The following is a 20,132-nucleotide window of genomic DNA, read 5'->3' as shown; positions in this document are numbered from 1 at the left end:
CGACCAATCGTCATTCACCGTCATTCACCTCAGGCTGCCTTCTTGCACCAGCTTGTCGATGTCAAGATTTCAACTTACTATTCTGCCTCCTGGCGATTCTGGCTCGTACATATAAGGCCGGAATAACCGATCCTAGAGCAGCCATGTTTTCTACAACTTTGGAGTGACAGTGCAGTGTGGCCCCCACATGGGATCGCACACGTGGGGGAGGAGCTACGCGGCCACTCCAAATACTGTCAGCCAATCGTGGCTAAGGTCTGACCTTTGAATGGCAAAACGGCTTGTTTGTTTCAGGAGGTAGGAGAGACTCCGAAAAATAATTAAATTTGAATACAATTTTTAAAACGAAACAAACTTTAAAAACGTGATTCAAAAAACACATCACAATAACAGAACATTGATTGAAAAATGTCACCTTTAATATTCAACAAATATTTAGCAATAACAGTCTAAGAAGTGTTTACGAGCATGAGACATTAGAATAATAATTTCTCTGTTTCAAACTATCTGCAGTAATAGATCATCTTTTTTACATCATCTGTTTACCTGGGATGTGATGTAACCGCATCTGGTGTTTACAGGCTTAGATTGATTCAACTGGAACCGTTATGTGACCTGCAAAAGTGATGAATGCGTCCTGTAATGGCCTCATCAAGGACTTAGGTTAATCAGCAACCCATTCAGTAACAGCTCTTTAAACGTGTTTGATCAGCTTCCTGAAGATGGATATCTATCATCCCTACAGAGCTGTAGTTGCTGCAGTTTGAATCAACGTACATTTCAAACATACTAGGTGGCAAGATGTCGAGATGCTGGGTATGTACAAAAGAATGTGTGTTCTGTTTGGGCCTTTAATTATGTGTATTTTGAAAAGTGAGATATGGAAATAAAATTCACTTTTTTGTTGCAACATCAAATTAGTTTTCAAGATCCAATCAATACCTGCATAAATCATCCAAAAAGTAAAGCACATCCCTGTATGTTCTATATTCCTAAATCCTTGAGGCTACCACTCATCCTTGTATAAAAGTAAAGGTCTCTACTTCATCAGAGTAGCCGCTTTGGTGGGAAATTTAAGTTGCTTCAACCATTAATTCACCTGCAGCAAAATATTTCCTTAAACGTTAATATTTTTAGTAAATTTGCACCTTTAATGCACCTTAGCAGTGATTCTACAAATCTCTGAAAGTCTACTGAGGGGATCAACACCATGCTATAAAAAAGTAGTCCCTCTTAGTAGCTCCGCCATCATCCAATTTTTGGTCTATAATCTCCTTTGTGGCTCAGTTGAGTTTAGATCTGGTGACTGTGAAGGCCACAGTATGATTCACATCATTGTCATATTCTTCACTGACCTCTCACGACCTATGGATTTGGGTCATTGTCCTCCTGGAGAGACTCCTCCCACCGGGAGAGAAGTGTTACATCACTGCACAAAGGTGATCATTCAGAACAACTCAGTATTGATTTGTGGTGACCCTCTCCTCTACGGGGACAAGTGGACCCAAGGTGGTTTTACCTTTAATTTGTCACCTGTCTGTGTTTGTGTGTGTGTTGAATCTCTCAGAGAGAAAATACAGGTTGTCCAGCCTGGAAGTTCACTGGTGGATTTATACGATTTTATTGGACTTTACAAAATAAAATTGAAAAAAAATGAATGACCTTTGAAATATCAAAGGCTGCAGAGGTTTTCTTGGCGTGTATGCGGAGAGCGTTCACAGACATCACTGTTTTGATTTGTTTCTGCATTTCTGGAGAGAAAAGGTCCAGATACTGGAGGAGTGATGTAGTCAGTGTTTTATGATCATTTGGTAAAATCATTTTGTTGGAGCTGATCACATTGAGTATTATTGGTTTATTAACAATTAGTCAATTAGGTATATGTTGTTATTTTGTTAAATAAGTTATGTTAATAAAGTTTGATAACATCAGAATTATTGTTTAGAATATTTGAGTCTTAATTCATGCTTTTATTTTGAAAGGTCTTGGTTGTTTGGTCTTGAAGAATATGTGGGGTAGAAGTAGCTCAGACTGCAGGGACTTGGCTTGGGAACAAGGGGTTGCTGGTTCAAGTCCGGGGTCGAACCAAGCATGGGATTGGGGCTGGTTGCTGGAGAGGTGCAGGTTCCTTTCCTGGGTCCTTGAGCAAGGCACCGAATCCCCTGACTGCTCGGGGCGCTCGTCCATGTGCAGCCCCCTCATTCTGACATCTCTCCATTAATGCACGTCCATAGGGTCCTGTTTAAGCATGTGTGTATTTTGGGCGTTTGTTTGTGTCGCATGTTTCTAATAACAGAGTGAAAACATTGAATTTAATAAAGTATCTGGGTCGGTGGGTATGATAGGATTAGCAGGCACCATGAAGGTTTTTTTTACCATAATAAGGAAAGAGGAGGACACCACCGATCTTTTGTTTGTTTGCTGAAATTGTTTAATACACATTAATCAACTGAAGTATTGATTATACATTGATTGATTGTTTGGCCAATTTTGTCTTTATTGCGAGGACAGCTGAAGAGAGACAGGAAGTATGATTGAGAGATGACATGCAGCAAAGGGCCGAGGACGGGGGGCGAGCCTGCAGCCGCTGCTTCAAGGACTATGGCCTGTGTATATGGGGCGCCTGCTCTACCCACTGAGCTAAACCAGCGCCCCCACACTGACATTTTGATCCAGCAGTAGATCCACTTAACCAGCCCCACTGGCTGGTTTGTTAGTTATTTAAATCCAGTTAAATAACACTGTAATTTAGTGTTTTAAGACTGTACTTTTTTGGTAAGTTCTATTTGCCGTGTTGCCCTGCTTGCGATATTCACCTGACCCTGCTGTGCACTCAGTAAACTACTCTCTCGATTAGCTTCTAAGTGCACCATTTGAACACAGTCTCCTGTCTCCCTGTAATTACCACCTAATCACAAATCTCTTTCCAGGAGGCCTCGCAGCAAAATATCGTCCATAATCCTGCGTTATCTAAAAGTCTGAACAACCGAGAAGAAAACTTATTCTTACACAATGTTTAAAGTGTCTTTAAGGACACGTTCTTCTCCGTCTCATTGCAGCCTATTGCACAAAGCTAACCACACGTCCTCGTCTCGTATTGCACTTTGTGATGTTATTCTTGCAGACACGTTACATAACAAGTTGGCACACATTTTAACTCTGCTTTGCGACACGAGCGAGCATATTGTTGGAATAGCTTTGCATCGACAGGCTCTAAAGACTCCCTCAGATTGATGCCCCTCCATCTCTTTGTGTTTCTATCCGCCCCTTTTATTTATTTATTTTTATCTCCCTCTCTCTTCTTTATTTACCTCCCTCCCTGCTGGCTTTGGCGAGGCCCGCAGTCGGTTTGGCACAGACCCTGCTGCAAGGTTCCCGTCTCTCCATCTATCACCATCATTGGCTCGGATTTTCTGCATCGTGGAAGCGCTCCTCCGGAAGGGATACTCAGTCACACACTCGAGCGGTGGTGCACGTACACACACACACACACACACACACACACACACCCTCAACCTAGAACAAAACGCTTCCTGCAGAGAACTAGACGCCGGATATATCATTTTTAGCTTTTTATTTATTCATCTCTATCTGTCCATCTTTCCATCGGCTTTTGTCCCCTGGGCGGATATCAGCTGTATGAATAATTTAGTGCTGTTAAAAGAGACCACCTGAGGGAAGAAGGGAAGGAGAGAAGGAAACAGAATAAGGAGAGGAAGGACAGATGACGGAAAATAGTTGAGAAAATAAACCCTGATATTTGAGAGGGGGATGCCTAAACGCACGTCGATGCAGATCGGAGAGCAGAGAGAGACATAGGCCTGTGATCATGTTTAATTAATGATAGAGGGATCAGCCGATTAAACAAGGACACAGGCTGAAAGACTAGCCTGGGAGGGAAAAATAGGGCGGGGTGGGAGAGGGAGGAGGCCAGGGAGGTGGCGGATAGTTCCCTCTTCCTGGTTTGAGCGCTGTAAAAAAAAAGAGGGGAGTAAACAGAGAGGATGTAGAGGTCTGAAAGAGAGAAAACGGAGGCTTCAGGTTCCACCCGGGCTCGTCTGCTGCCGTTCTATTAATAGAAGCCGGAGCACATTGGGGAGGGGAAACCAGCCAATTAGAAACAAGCTGCACTACGACTAGTAAACCCCTCACTCAGTCACACTCACATAACCTCACAGAGATGTCAGGCTTCCTGTTGTCACTTCTTGACACCTGGATTGTCTCTTCAGGGATCTCCAATTGAATCTGTGGGTGTTATCTGACCTGCAGACCGCTAATGATGCCCCCTCCTCGCTGTTGGGTTGAATATATGCAGTCTTGTTGGCTTGTCGATAATCACAAGCTGAGCCGGGGGTGGGGGGTCTGCGATGCACTAGGGGATTTTGTGGTAGCAGGGATGTTGCAGGAGTTAGGGACAAATTGGCACGTGTGTGAGGGAGTAAGCAAGAAGGACAAAGGTGTGTTAGAGAGAACATTTAATTTATTTAGACTGTAAAAACTCAAAACTTAACAACACCTTTGGGTGAATCTTAATATCACTTAAGAAACATAGTCAAAATGGGTGAGGTAAGGGTGTGAGAAAATTTAAGAAATACTAAAAACGCGAGGCAGCAGCTGATGCGACTGCCACAGCATGCAAGGTTGAAATCGGGTTCATATTTTTCAGGGTGCAGAAGCAACATACTGTTACCTGAACGTTGAATAAAAGTTGAAGATGACATTTATTTATCCTCAATGAGTCCGGGTCTGTATATTCTTATTATATATTGAGTTAAATTAGGAGAGACTTGAGGGAAGAAGACGTTTAAAGCATCATTTTTTCCCTTATAAAATTTTGGGGTTTTGCGATGGAGTTGCTCTGGTTCAACGAAGGTGTGGTGCTAGGGGAGAGTGTAAAGCTCAGTTCAGATCAGTGATTCGCAACGCAACTAAATTTTTTAATGTTGCAGAGAAAACTGCAGCGGTGTGAACTGATTAGTTGCAGAGCGTCTGAAGCCGTTGCGTGGAGTCGCAGAAGATTTGATTTGTCAAATCTCCAAATGCAAATTGGCGTAGGCACCCTGTCTCTGCTGCAGTAGTCAAAGACGGCTCCAGATCCTCTCTTTCCAAATTCTCTGTCTTCAATGTTTATTAATCAATGTTACAGCTAACATTGTGAGCATGTCAATGTCAATGTCATCCACATCTTTCTGTAGCGGTAACAGAAATCCAGCTAGATCATCCATGTAACCTGGGCCTAATTCTAACGTTATATAGTATTAACACAGAAGCAGTGGGTTATGTCAGTGCGTTTGTTGCTATGGAGACGGTCAGCCATGTTGCGTTGCATTGCCTTGATGTGAACGGCCCAGTTTTAGCTATTGAACGGTGCGTTTCATTTAGTCACCTGTCTTCAGGGGAAACAGCTGTTTACATTAGCTAATGTTACTTGCACCTATTTCATTAAAATTAAATTGACAAAATAAACATGCCTTAAAGTATGAATAAAACTGTAACACATCACCTCCTCAGGCTCTGTATTAGAGGTGGGCTTAGCCAAAGTGACACCACCCATTTGTTCGTGGACTCCTGTTTTTTAATCCTTGGTTTTAATACTGACGTCTCCATGTTACGACGAATGGGTAAAAAAGTATTGCTACGTTTCTCTCCTGATTGACAGGTCACCATGGGGGCAATTTGTCAATCACTTTGTAGCCACCCCAGAAAGCACATCCTTTGTCTAATTTACTCTAAATGGGACCATAATTTACAAAATGAACATCATGCTGCATTGAAGAAAACTACCGATTGGCACAATTAATTATAATTACAGTCATTTCAAATCTAATCTTTTTCCATTAGTGCTTCAGTCTCCTGCCGGCCTGAGAGAACACAGCTCTTCAGAAACAGGCTTTGCTGAATGTTGTGGAGACATATGTCTTACATGTTGATCCAAAACTTGCACAAGCGCTCTCTCTTCTCTCTATTTCACCCTGGAGGAAACTGTTGTGAGAGCTGAAATGACAAGTCAAATTTGACGTATTATTTCCGCCCTAACCATGTTTTGTTCAAATCAAAACAACTTTTAGGCTCAGAAAAATATCACAATTAGGCACAAATAAAATATAACAATGACTTTCACACCTGTGCCCCGGATAAAAGACCTATTTTATAACCATTCATGCACAGCCACCAATTCCCTGCACAGCCTCTTTATATAAACGAAATAACACTGCACACAAAAGGAAGCAATACGTTCAAATCTCCCACATATCTAACATCTACAATCAACCACTTTACTGAAAGCAATGGAGGCTTTGTTGACAGCAATTTGTTGGCACTATTGTAGTTTGTTTTTCCAAATGCAACAAATAACTGTCAGAAATCAGACTCAGAATTACAACTCGGAGGCTGACATCAACTGTTTTCTCCTTTTACTGCTCGTCTGAACGCTACGACATGAACAAAAGAAAAGCATATGACTCACATCAGTTCACCCCAGTGAGCCGCGGTGCTCTTTAGGAGGCATTTGTTATCTTTCACTCCTCATTTATTCAGGTTATTCACGTTAGTCACAGTTCTGCGGTAAGGTCGGGCCGTCATCCATCGCCGACGGCTGACAGTCATCAACCACTGAGCCCTCCGCCTTCGTAGCATCAACACCAACCCCCAACCACGCCACACACACACTTAGACACACGGACAGGTTCCTTAATAAACACCCACCAAGTGCCAACTGTGGGTACATTTTTCTCTTTTAATTAACTGGAATGTCCTGCAGTTACCTTACTTCATTTTAGGTGTTTTAATGTTTTCAAAATAAGATGGTTTTCTTAATGAGGAGGCTTTAGCATAGAGGTTACAAGGAGGAAAAATAAAGAAAGACCAGGTAGGTGAGGATGGGCTGTGAATGGGCTCAAATGTGCTGTAAAAAGAGATAACAATGAATATCAAACAAATACATAAATTATAAAAAAGTATAATAGACTATTTATATTGCACATTATTTCTCACCTGTGTCAAAAACTTGATTCTGATTGGTTTATTACGGTATTCCGATGTCTGTTATTCCTCGATAGCAGACCGCAGGGATTCGGTTCTTATCACACAATCCGGAGGACTAACTGTAATCATAACAATCCACTGAAAGAAGTCAGGTAAATTTAATGCCGGCTTGTTTACAGAGGGAAAAAAAGAGATGAAAACAACAGAGAGTAAGCAATAAAGGTTAAACAATGCAAAAACTGAAGGCTACGACAGAGAGATCTACAAAACTGAAGACGGCACATGAAATAAACATTAAAGTGAGCACAGTACAGGATACGTCGGTGTTTAAAGACGGTGAATGGAAAAGAAAATGACTCAAAACAGACTCTGACTGTGACGGACAGAAAACCTCAATCAGGTGCTGCGCTGATTCCTGAGGTCACGGTCACTGTGTCCTACTTGACCATCAGAGGAAATGTTTCTATTTAATGTTAGTAAAAACAGCTAGGTTAGCTTATTTTAATGTGAGCAAAAACTCCTTTGAATGTGAGTAAAAACGTCTAGGTTATCTTATTTTAATGTGAGTAAAAACGGCTAGGTTAGCTCATTTTAATGTGAGTAAAAACGGCTAGGTTAGCTCATTTTAATGTATGAAAAAACGGCTAGGTTAGCTCATTTTAATGTGAGCAAAAACTCCTTTGAATGTGAGTAAAAACGTCTAGGTTATCTTATTGTAATGTGAGTAAAAACGGCTGGGTTAGCTCATGGTAATGTGAGTAAAAACGACCAGGTCCAAAGCTATATTTTGTGTCAAATTATTGATTTTGTAAGTAGGTAGCCGTTTAATAAGCAGGATAATGTATGGTTGTTGTCACCTGCTCACTCTATCCCTTACTTAAGTGTCATGCAAGCCAAAATTCTGGGCACAACACTTCCACAGAAAAAAAGAACTATTAAGTTACTATTGCAATTACTGTTGCAATTTTGACATATTTATTCAAAGACTATGTGAAGAAACTGTTCAAATCTTCACTAAGGCTCCATAATTTCCCATTTTATATCGGGGTAAATACTGTGTGTGCATTTGAAGATATCCATGTTAATTATTTGTGTTGTTGTGGGTATTGAAAGTCTAACTTCGTCACATATCTTCCACACTGCTGCCACTTTTCTTGAAAAAGAAATGCGGCTTCACCTTTAAGATAAAACATATTCAATATAAAACTCTATGTCAACAAGTTACATTAAATTACAGAACAGTGATAATAAAGCCACAGATGAAAGGAAGCTGCCAACATATGACATGATACAACAGATGACAGTCTGCTGACATCACATAGCTGCTCCGTGCCAGTAAACGCTCACACTGTGCTGTAACGTCCCTCTCACACTATCAGCCTCCAGACTGAGGACATCCCTATCACAGGCTGTGATAGAGGTGGTAAAATATGCTCACTGCCTAAAGACCCACCCACTCTCCTTTGCCAGTGTTAAAAAGGATGCTATGCTTTCATGTGTTGTGACCAACGACTGTATATAAAAATGGACGACATGTCTCCATCTCCTCTCGTACAAAAGTGAACCCAAAATACACCGGAAGCAGGCACTGCCATCCTAAACATTTGGAGCCAGAGTCTGCACAGTAGGGATCAGCTGGTGGAGCCGTGGTAACAATGTCCCACCCCTTCCGCTTACCAAAATACACATTTAATTCACCGGGGAAAAAAACAGCCCGGTCAGCAGCAGAGCAGCTTCTTGTGTCAGTTTGAAGCGGATATTCACGGTTGTGGAAAGTTCCCTGACTGTAGTGATTGTTTTAGTTACGTCTCTTCTCCTCTCACTGTTCCTCCTCTCCTCTGCTTATCCAGAACAGATCGGCTGCAGGAGCCGTATTTGTCAATAGAGCTGTCAATCATGGCGTTAGACTTTTTCTATAGCATCAAATAACTAATTAAAACTAAACTTCTCAGGAAAATGAACACTTGGACATAAATTATATGATAAGAACTAACTATAATGACAGAAGCCATGTTTGAAAAAAATGTATTTGACTCGTATTTTGATTTTATAGTTTTACTCATGTCCCATCTGTTAACATGGAGGAGGCGGGCTTTATGCCCTATACTGCAGCCAGTCAGCAGAGTGCGATAGAGATGATTTGGCTTTACGTTTAGAGAGCTGTCATGTCGTTCATCTTTTTATATGTAGTCAATGGTGACAACTAGTGAGGGAGTGTGAGTCTGTATGTTTAGTTTTGTATTAGGTTTTAATTTCCTGTTTTATTTTGTCAGTCACCCTTCCCTCTTGCGTATGTTGCTCTACTTCCTGTCTCTGTGATTGTGAGCCCTGCCCTTATTGTTTTCACCTGCACCTTGATTTGTCCCACCTGTGCTTGATTACCCTCACCTTCCCAGCGTGTTTAGTCTTTAACCCTGTTTCTGTGCCACTTCATTTTGTTTTCTAACCTCGTTTCCAGTGTGAATGAATACTTGTGTTATTTCTTTTCTTAACCTTGTCGCTTTTTTTGAAACTTTTGTGCTTCCCTGCTTCAGACGGACAATTTCAGAAAACTTTTTTGTTTTGCCGTTTGTTTCTTTTTGTTACAACCCTAACGTGATACCTCCTCCACGGATCATTTTTATTTAAATCAGACGTCTGACAGAGAAAACATTTGAACCCTAATGGACATTAACATCAGGTCAAGGTCATGAGAGAATTAATTATAATTCTCTCCATATACAGATCTCAGTATAAAGAGGGATAAAATTACACCTTGTAAAAGCTGTTTGAGTTAAATGAAATATTACCCTCCACTAAAACATTACCTTGAATATATGAAGCCACATCTGGGGCGAGTTAATGTGCTGGAAGTTAAATCATAGATAAACTGTTGTATCAGCAGAGCTTGAATTTTAAAAGCAGTAAAACCTAAATGACAGAGTAAATGGTGTGCATACATTAAACAAAGCACACACAGACTGCTCCACAGTATCACAGGGGAAACATTAACTTAATGTAGATAGCAGTGTTCTCCTCTCAGGTGACAGGTGACGATGATGATGAAGGTTTTATTAGAGTGACTCGCATACAAATACGTTCAGCCTGCATGAGATTATAAAACAAAACAGTATTATAAAGAAGATTCAGACTGGAAACATTTCTATATGAAAACATTTAAAGTCCAAAAATGCTTTGGAGTTTTTGATCTTCTAGTGAATTTTCAGGGTTTTTCATGAAACTTGTTACACTTAGTAGTTTGCAAACGGTAAATGACAGTACAAGAGATGAAAAGGAGACTCAATTTCAGGGTCTCTCAAATCTCTCACTAGCTAAAAGGATACCTGTTCTACCAGCAGCTAAATATCTTTGATGTCTTGAAAGGAATATCTTGACATTTGAACACCTCCACTTATTTACTTTCTTCTGCTGAGAGTTCGATACAATGATTCATACCATCTTATCCACTTAAAATGAAGGGACAGCAAGCCGTGGGTTAGCTTTGATTAGGATCAAGGAAACAGAACATAACAGATAGCCTGGCTCTGAATGGATCCACCTACCAGCAGATCAAAAGCTCACTTATTAACATAATATATATCATTTGGTTAGGTTTGGTCAATTTGGGACCATTTGTGCTGTCCATGTGATGTTCGGCCCAAACAACCGAAGTACTGTAACTGTACAGACGTTAGCTATAAGCTAGCTAGCAACAGACGCACGGTTTGTTTGTGCTCTCAGCTTCTGGACCCTGACTGTTCCAGTTCTTTCTATTTTCCCATTTCTCTGTCAGCTGTAAATCTGACTTTTACGTCAGCTTGTCATTTAATGCTGTTGTTCTGACAATTTATACTGCTTTGTTAAAAGATGCGACCAAAGTAGAAACTCATAGGCCAACCCAACCCCATCCACTAACCACAACAAGTCGAACAACTTCATCAATCAATCAATCAATCAATCAAATTTTATTTGTATAGCGCCAAATCATAACCAGGGTTATCTCGAGACACTTTACAGAAAGAGCAGGTCTAGACCGACTCTTTGTTAAGTTATTCAAAGAGAGGCCCAACATCAATCCACCATGAGTAGCACTTAGCAATTCGGCACATTGGCAAGGAAAAACTTCCTTTTAACAGGCAGAAACCTCGAGCAGAACCAGACTCATGTTGAACAGCCATCTGCCTCGACTGGATGGGCCTCAACTTGCTACATAGTACATAATACTATCGACTAACTAGTTTGTTTTGGACATGCAGGTGTAACCCGTGCGTGAGCTACGCCTGCGTTGCGTTCTGGCAGTGAATGAAGAATCAGGAAACAATTCTGGTTCTTTACTTTCAGACAGAAATACAGAAATCATGAGCTGTGTGCGTCGTGGGTCTGCAACAATCATCTCCCCTGATAAAAGAGCAAACGTGCACCATTAACGAGGGACAACGGAGCCTTTCTCCTAGCGAGGGCGCCAATTTAGCATGCTAGCATTAGCCTTTTATCTTCAAGACCAAACCTATTAAAAACTTAAATTAGGGAACTCAAATCTCTGCAGGGCTGACACATATTACACTGAACAGAACGCAGCAGTTTGGTAACATCCCTATCACAAATAGCTTTTACAAACATTGTAAAGAGTGTGACTAAACGGTAACCTACGTTCAGCCATGTTGAAATTGGCTTTCACACCCACAGACTACAAAATACACAGGGAGGAGGATAAAGGAAAACCCAGAATAAGATGAAAAGTTAGTTTAAAATTCATGAGCCATGTCTATATCAAACTGCGACACAGGACAGACTCAAAAGACCTGTGTCAGGTGACCTTTCTGCATCGTAACAACAGTCAGGGGACCTTCAAACCTTTGTCGTCATAGCAAGAATAACAGGTGGTTAACGTCGTGACATATTTGCAGTTTGTTTAGGTTTAGGTACCAGAACTACTCGGTCGGTATCAGTAAAACATCTGATTGTTTGACTCCTCCAACCATCCGTCCTCCTTCCAGTCCTGTTCTTTATACTTCCTCACCTGATGTGTGGTATTTGGACACATCTGAAAGTAAGCCATAGGGATTGTTTCATCGCCTGCACACAAAATTGGACGTTGCACTTTCAAGATTTAAGGTTGTGTTCTTCAGACTGATTTGTTCCCCCTGAACTGAGTCCTTTTGTGTTTCCTCACGTTCCTCACGTTTGCAATCTGCTACAGTTAACCCAAACACAGACGGACTCAGAGGAGCCCCCGTGGTGTTTCCCAGTGTAAAGTAGTTTTGCCAGTCATAATGATTAATAATTGATTGTGATTACGCACACGACTGTAGTCTAAGTGAGCATGAGTGCAGCCCCGTCCCGATGATCTCCTTTGTCGTAAACGTTTGCTCCAGGAGGCCGACGTTCTCACATTATCGATTCTGTGCATTCCTCCGTCCTCGCTACCTTCCCTCTTGTTCCCTTTCATCCTCTAATTTGATCTCTCTCCCTCCCCCGGAGTCTCTCTTCATTGAGATGCCGTCCCCTTCCCCACATCCATCAGAGCATCGCCTCCCTCTCCCTCTCCTCTTATCTCATTACTCCCTCTAATTAGCCCCAAACGAGCCCGTAGGAACCAATAACACGCCTGCGCTCACGCATATCAATGAGATTCACACACATCTGTGGAGTCATGTTTGATTTGTGTGAATGCGTGTGTGTGTGTGTGTGTGTGTGTGTGTGTGTGTGTGTGCGTTATTCACATTAATCTGTCCTGATATTTGGATTTGCTGCCGCGGCTAGTATGAGTTCTGGCAGACTTTACTTTACTGATTATGCAAGTGTGTGTGTGTGTGTGTGTGTGTGTGTGTGTTAGATAGAGAGAGAGAGAGAGTGCGTGTGTGGCCAGCTTGTATCACAGTTGGACACAGGAAGTGGGTGTTTGGTCAGGAACAGATGATTGCGAGGCACACTGTCCCAGGAAGAACTCTATAGCAGGAGGTGGCCACTATAAACACACACACACACGCACACACACACACATTTACACACTGTTCACTCACAAAAGCCCATGCCCAAACATACAAGCAAACAAACAAATGCAGGCCCGTTCATGTGAAGTACACACCAGACCTAATGCAAATATTTCACGTTTTTAGAAATTAACCACGTCAGATATATTTTTGAATAATTTTCGGAATGTTTTGTTTATACATATTTTCTGATAAATATAGCTGCATTCAGACATATTTAATTGGAGTATATTGAGCGCTGTATTTAAATGCGGTGAGAGGGTTTATTAGTCAGCTGTGTGTGACTGAGATGGGAAGTAACCCCGGCACAGCTGCAAGTGCAGCTAAACAAACACTCATACATAAAAGATGAGTTCCTCTCCATCGTCCTCTGTCTGTCTCTCTCTCTCTCTCTCACGCAAACACACACACACACACACACGCAAACTTTATCTGTACGTGTTTACCTGAGTTTATTGACTAATCTTCTTTCTGTAGGATTTCATTTACCACTTCTCTGTGTACCCGAGAACTGGACAAACACGGCTCCTCGATACCACTTGTTATTTTAAACCGGTATGGATCCAAACACCGGTGTGTGTGTGAGTGCATCTGTATTTATTTGTCTGTTGCTCCTCTCCTTCTCCATCTCCTCTCCTCTCCTATCTTCTCCTCACCTCTCCTCTCCTCTCCTCACACCTCCTATCTTCTCCTCTCCTCTCCTCTCCTCTCCTCACACCTCCTCTCCTTGTCTCTCTCTAAAAGGTTTTGTTGTTTATCTTGCCCGTGTGTGATGTGACAGTGATCTGGTTTCTCTTGTCAATGGTTTTATAAAGGGACTTGAAAACCAAAAAACTTTTCTCTCCCCTCCACTCTTCCCTTCCTTTATTGTCATCTCCCCTCTTTTTGCCTCATTTCCTTTCCTCACTTCTCCGCTCCTTTCCTTTCTTTCCTTTCCTTTCCTCTCATCTCCTTTCCTTTGCTTCCTCTCCTCCCCTCTCTACTTCTCATCCTTTCCTTTCTTCTCCTTTCCTCCTCTTTCCTTCCCTTCCCTTTCCTCTCATCCCCTCTCCTCTCCTTTCCTTTCCTCTCCTTCCCTTCCCTCTAATTCCCTCTCATCCCCTGTCCTTTCCACTCCTCTTTCTTCCCATTGCTTCCTCTCCTATCCTCTTCTCTTCTTACCTTTTCTTTCCTTTCCTCTCCTCTTCTGTTCTGTCCTTTCCTTTCCTCTCCTCTCACCTTCGTTCCTTTCCTTTCCTTTCCTCTTCTTTCCTCTCATCCCCTCTCCTCTTCTTTCCTTTCCTCTTCTCTCCTTTCCTTTCTTTCCTTTCATGTCCTGTCCTTTCCTTTCCTTTCCTCTTCTTTCCTCTCCTCCCCTCTCCTCTTCTTTCCTTTCCTCTTTTTCCTCTCCTCTCCTCTCCTCTCTTTTACTTTCCTTTCCTTTCCTCTCCTCTCCTCTCCTCTCCTCTCACCTCAGGCCTCGGTTTGTCTGAGAGGACATAAAAATACCTCTAGGTGTTTTTCATCATGGCCATTCAGCTATGAATCCATCTCTGTGTATAAAAGGGGTTATTCTGTGTCTCCTCTCTCCTCATCTCTGCTGCTGTTGTGTAATAAATTAACAGCATTGCATATTGTGACAGTTAGTAAAAGCAGGTCAGCGTGAATCAATAATATCTTTGACTCCTTGTCACAGCTGTATCTGTCTTTTTCTTTTCATTACTCGTACATGTCTGTCTTCTTATCTAACCCCTCCTCATCCCTTCTTTTTCTCTGGTTTCTCCTTATATACCCAGGAGCAAGGAGGGACTTGAAGGGCAGAGGGTGAAAACACAAATTAGCCACAGAGCGACAACGAGTGAGCGACAGAGGGGAAAGGAGGAGGAGGAGGAGGAGGAGAGGGGAAACGGAGGGAGAGACCGTGTAAAAAGAGATGGGAGAAAGAGATTGTCTCCGATATCGATCTGGTAATCCTCGTTGTGCTCTCTGGCGATTCTAATCTTCCTCCTACACGAGATGAGGAGACGCAGGGAAAAGGGCGAGAGAGAGAGGAGAGGCATGCATGAGGAAAAGAAGGAGGGAGGGAGTGGTGAAGCGAGGACAGAAGGGAGGCGAAAGAGGAGGTGCAGTGCCATCCAGTGGTGCGGAGAGAAGCTGCAGCACCGAGGGTTTGTTTCATTGTATCATTGATAACATCTGTTCCGGTGTGCTGGCTGGCATGTTAATGTAAAAGCAGCTCATTCACAACTGCATGAACCAAAAGCACCACGTTTGTCTCGTCAGCGTCCCTCAGTGTTTGGCTCAGGAGGAGCTGAAGCAGGGAACATATGGCTCCTGTGACAAACTCTGACCTTGACTGTGGGAATTCTGGAATACACTTTAAAACACCTGTGACACAAACCTGCTCAAAACATAGTCCTTTGAATTAATGTGCGTGTTTGATTATTACTTATTTTAATTAGAAGTTGAGAAATAATGGAAAAAAAGTAACCAATTAATTATTTGACTCTGCAGTAAACAGCATGGCCTTAATTAATATGATATACACTTGGTCTAGGGATGTTTTTATAATTAGGCCTTGGTAAGATGAATTTAAAGCTGCTATGATCAATATGAAAATATTGATCAGAGCAAAATTATGATTGGAAAAGCATTGCTCGTAGTGAAAACACTTTCAGAGAATAATCTGCTCTTCCTCTCGGCTGCAGCGAGTTCAACATACAGCATATGTTTTTATAACCAGGCTTCACTAACAACAAGCAATCAGGCCAAGTGGTCACATGACGCTGGTTATGAACTCGTTATGTCAACACAGGGTTTCCTGATCCAGCCATGAGCACGTTCACGTGAAAGGGATGGATATCCATCCATCCATCTACCCATCCATCTATCATCCATCCATCCAATCATCTGTCTGTTTATCTACCTATCAGTCCATGTATCATCTACCCATCCATCTATCATCCATCCATCCATCTGTCTGTCCGTCTATCTACCTTTCAGTCCATCTATCATCTATCCATCCATCCATCTATCATCCATCCGTCCGTCTGTCTGTCCGTCCATCTGTCTATCTACCCATCAACCCATGTGTCATCTATCCATCATCCATCAATTCATCTGTCTGTCTGTCTGTCTACCTATCAGTCCATGTATCATCTATCCTTCCATCCATCCGTCCATCTATCATCCATCCATCCATCATCCATCCATCCGTCTGTCCGTCCATCGGTCTATCTACCCATCAACCCATGTATCATCCATCCATCCGTCCATCCATCCATCCGTTCATCCATCCATCCGTTCATCCATCCATGTATCATCCATCCATCTATCATCCATCCATCCATCCGTCCATCCGTCAATCCGTCCATCCATCCACCCATCCATCCATCCGTCCATCCGTCCATCCATCCGTCCATCCGTCCATCCATCCGTCCATCCGTCCATCCATCCGTCCATCCATCCATCCGTCCATCCATCTATCTGTCCGTCCATCCATCCATCCTCCCTCCATCTATCGCTCTATAAGGAACTAGTAATGCAGATAAAACATAATTCAAACCCTAAAAGCACAGCCCATATCAGACATTCATTGCTTGAATCAGTGTCTGTCTTTAGGATGCTATCTGTAAAAACACAATGAATATCGCTCATATGAAACATTATGAAAGAAATCCAAAATGTTTTTCGGGTCTCTGAACACACCTGCCCTCCTCTCTAAAGATCCGTGCACAAAGCTCCAGGAACCGTCAGTAGGCGGTGCTTTTATCCTCCTTCTAGCCGCCTCGGGCCTCTGATGGCATGTTGTGAGAGTTTATTTTTCTGTCTTCTTGGTGCGAGTGGTGGGTGCATGTTGTGGTTTTGTCTGTCTCTGCTCATTTTTACCTCTGCCCTCGGCCTTTGTCTCTCCGTCTGCTTGCTTGCCCGTGACCCAGGCTGTCATCCTACGTCACCACTGCTTTACAAAAGTGTGGCATTTGGGTTCAGCCTGGATTCATATGGATATTTATGGCCCTCAGTTTAACTGGTCTTATAGCAGTCATCTGTTTCAGTAAAACAAGCTTTAATAAACAAACTGCAAACTACCGGCTCAACACCAAACAGCAGACAAACACATTTAGCTTATAACTGGTGAACATAGAGGAGCATTTAGCTGCTAATGAGTCGGATAGATTTCCTTAGAACCCATTAGAGATCAAACACAGAGCTGAAAGGAGAGTAAATATTGGACTAACACTCAATACAAGACTCCAAATGAATGATAATGTTCCTTTATATCTGCTGGCTGCACAAAGTAACAACTTTGAAAGACCATATGTCGTATTTACAGCTTGTTTCGCTGCAGAAAATTAGTTTAAGCAGGTTAAACATAGCGTAATGTGCAGCCATAATGCAGGTTGCGGGTACTTTCACAAGTTGTTAATTCTGTTAGATGGTTATTCCCATTCGCTTTTGCATTTTCAGGTTTGTTTTCTTGCTAAAATCCCTCTAAATGTTGTCTTTTTACTGTCTTATCAGAACGGTGCAGATAAAAGAAGAAGAGCGAACTGATCTACATCAGAGTCACCTTTCATAACGCTGTGTTCACAGCAATGAGTGTAGAAAGCAGAGCGGGTAGTGCGGCAGGTTCTATGCCTTGATTTTTGCTTCCCAGTCAACGTACAGGCTGCCCACATTTGTTGTTCGACATTCTTAGGCATGTATGCACCTCCCCTAGATGTTTCTTTTACAGATAAATCATGTTAATGGTTTATTTTTAGTTTACATTCTTCTGTAAAGCAGCTGGAATAAAACATAAAATAGGGCAGTAGAGGACAGTGTGTCTCGTTGTAAAGATGCAAATACCACAATCATTTTTATGGCTGAAATGTCCGCAGCATACACTCTCTCTCACACACACACAAACCTATTTTCTTCCTGCCTCTCTATCTCTCCTTCTTTGCCTCCGGCTTCATCGTGATGACCTCAAGAGCCATTTATTAACATGGATTATCTGTCGACAGGAACAGAGGCCGGCAGAAATCGGCGTATACACCTCTCCCTCTCAGTCTGTCTCTCTCTCTGTCTCCCTCTCCCTCCATCACAGAGATTAGGATAAAAGGAGAGACGGACAGACAGAGAGCACAGACGGAGAAATATATGAGAAGGGAAGAAAGATTGACCATCATCGGTCCTCTCCTGGTTCATCATTCAACAGGCCGTGGGTTTGATTTCCTCTCCGTGTCTGAGATGAGCCATCAATAACTGTGCTGTTAAAGTCAGACAGTGACTGACTCTGCTCCTCCTGTAGGGAGATAACAGGAGAGGATGAGTTACTCTGCCCTTACGTGTCGAAACACAGCTTTCCCACCGATTAAACCATCAAAATAAGAAGTGACGACTTTAAATACACAGCATCAAATTGTAATGAATCACTATGAGCGCAGGTCAGCACTATAAAAGCCTCTGTCTTTTGTTCTGTGCCCAAGCAGACTGTCTATCACACTCCTGACTGGAGGCTTTCATCCAGAGTGGTCATAATGCCAGTGGGTTGGCTCGAGTCTGCTGTAGGGCCCGTGGTTTAAGCATTTGTTATAGTTTCTGTAACAAGATGGTGTTTTACAGGGTGGAGTTGTTAGCCCAACGCCTATCCCCCAACCTGGAGGGGTAGGTGCTGCTTTACGTCTGGCCTCGACCCTGAAACCTTGTTCGAACATGCTGGGGGTCTGACCTCCGCCGGTATAGCCATCAGAGTCACAGAAACACACAAGCCTCCCCACCACGGCAAGGTAACAGCACAGGGGGTAGGGGGGGACAAAAGCCACTGAATATCATCAATCCATTATCTATACCTCTTATTCTGTTCAGGGTCGCAAGGGGGCTGGAGCCTATCCCAGCTGTCATTGGGCGAGAAGCAGGGTACACCCTGCACTGATCGCCAGTCAATCACAGGACACAAACAACCTTTCACACTCATAAACACTTGACAAACAAGACACCTTAGGGGCATGTCTTTGGACTGTGGAAGGAAGCCGGAGTATCCGGATGGGAATCCACACATGCACGGGAAGAACATGCAAACTCCACACATAAAGGCCCACTTTGTCCGAAATGGGATTTGAACCAGGAACCTTTCAAACTGTCAGGCAACAGTGTTAACCACTGTACCACTGTGCAGCCTGTAGATAACATCAACATCTTAAATCTATCAGTATCAGTTTTTCACGACCTCTTCTCACTCTGACTCCAAGCTTATCTGCCAATCACTGTGATGACCTCCATCACGATAGCAACACCAGCTCCAGTTTGGTGTACACCATCTACCCGGGACGTCCCACCCTGCCCCTGCAGGTGTGCTTCGACGTGGACTCTGACAGAGGAAGATTTACATTTAGTATAGCTCATATTTGATCAGATCATATATAAACAGTATGTAAAGCATATTTAATGCTATGACTGATTATTTTCTGTTTTGTTTTGTACCTAAAAATGTCGTCTTATATGTGTGATGTTTGATAACCACCTTTTAACAGCTGCAGCAGCAGAATTAAGAAGATCATGGTGCTCTCAGAAAAGACAAATGAGTAACCGTGAAAAAGAATTGTGACAGACTTCAGGTGAGCCAAACATGTTGCGTTACTGTATCGAATGCCACTAACAGAGTTGTATTATACATTGGAGCCAAGAACAGAAACATGTACTCACATGTTGGTCATGTAGGTCAAAATAAAACTGAATACATCAGTAAAGTTCTTTAGTGTAAATGTTGTCATCATTTGTTTGGTGGTAAAGAATAAGTTTATTAGGATTAATATTTATTGGAACACATTCTGTAACTTTTTGCGACATGTTGTCAGCGTCGGGACTCCATACCAACTTCGTGTTTTACACATTAGACTATTTGACCCAGGTGTACAGGTTATTAACAGACAGGATGCATGTTGAGTAAACACACGGGGTCGCCCTTGTGTTGCCTTCATGGGACAGAGAGGTGTGGTCTCAACAGGTAGGATGATGTCATCTCACAATGAGAGGACAAAACATGGAGGAAGGCGATCTGTTTGAAGGACGTACAAAAGCAACTGACCTGGATTTAACTAGAGAAGTCTTTGGTTTCAAATGATAGTATTTGAAACCAGTTACATGTGACACAGCAGTCAAAAAAACTACTTTATTTTACCTGTGTATGTCAACCTGGAAGAAGAAGAGGAGTTG

This window comes from Semicossyphus pulcher, unplaced genomic scaffold (assembly GCF_022749685.1).
Source record: "Semicossyphus pulcher isolate SPU_LCO1_2020_fin unplaced genomic scaffold, fSemPul1.0.p SCAF_17, whole genome shotgun sequence".
NCBI classification, from domain to species: Eukaryota; Metazoa; Chordata; class Actinopteri; order Labriformes; family Labridae; genus Semicossyphus; species Semicossyphus pulcher.
The sequence above is the reverse complement of the archived record's forward strand: the minus strand, read 5'-3'. Positions refer to the sequence as shown.